Here is a 1,028-nt window from a genome sequence, read left to right on the forward strand (position 1 = left end):
TTTTGCGTGTGTTTCTTTTTTACTATTACATATAAGGGAAATAACTTTCGTGTCCTATGATAACCTTTCATTAATCATAAGTTTTCATAACTTCCGTCCGAGGGACGGGTACTGTACTCCAGCTAGTAATAAATATTCTCTGTACAAATTATTTATATATTGCATTAAATCCATTTGGATATTATTTGAAAATAGCAAAATTAACCCACTTTCGTGTTATATTCAATAAAGTAGAAATTTTGTATAAATACTGTAATATCAGAAAAACATTGAGTTAATTTTTTTTCCTCTATTGTTAGAAACTTTTTTTTTTTTAGAATTTTCGCGCAAAGCTATACAAATGGCTATTCGAGCATAACCATAATTAATTTTGAACTTACGCACAAGATGAAAGGCTATTAGCTAATAACACCAACTGCTAACTCTTGGGCCACTCTTATTTGACTAAATAGCAGTAGTTCAAACTGACTCTTCAAACTATGGCTTCAGAGGGCGGAGAGAATTATTGTAGAAACTGGACTCGAACAATAAACCTTCGGATTCACAGTTCTGATACAGTAACTGTACGATGCATTTTGTTTGGTTTGTTTGTTTGAATTTAAGCACAAAGCTACACAATGGGCTATCTGTGCTCTGTCCACCACGGATATCGAAACCCGGTTTCTTGCTTTGTAAGTACACAGACATACCTCTGTGCCACTGGGGGGGGGGGGATTTTGATTGGTGTTAAGCACTTAGCTACACAACGGACTATCTGTGCTTTATCCACCGTAGGTATCGAAACCCGATTTTAAGTGTTATAAGCTCGGGGACTTTTCACTGAAACACCCAGAGGCAAAAGACGATATAAAAACGATAATCAGTTTTACATGAGAAAGTAGCTAAATGTTTAACTTAACGCAAGTTAATCGCTTCTGAAAGTAGCTAAATGTTTAACTTAACGCAAATTAATCGCTTCTGAAAGTAGCTAAATGTTTAACTTAACGCAAATTAATCGCTTTTGAAAGTAGCTAAATGTTTAACTTAAC

This window comes from Limulus polyphemus, unplaced genomic scaffold, assembly GCF_000517525.1.
Source record: "Limulus polyphemus unplaced genomic scaffold, Limulus_polyphemus-2.1.2 Scaffold396, whole genome shotgun sequence".
NCBI lineage: Eukaryota > Metazoa > Arthropoda > Merostomata > Xiphosura > Limulidae > Limulus > Limulus polyphemus.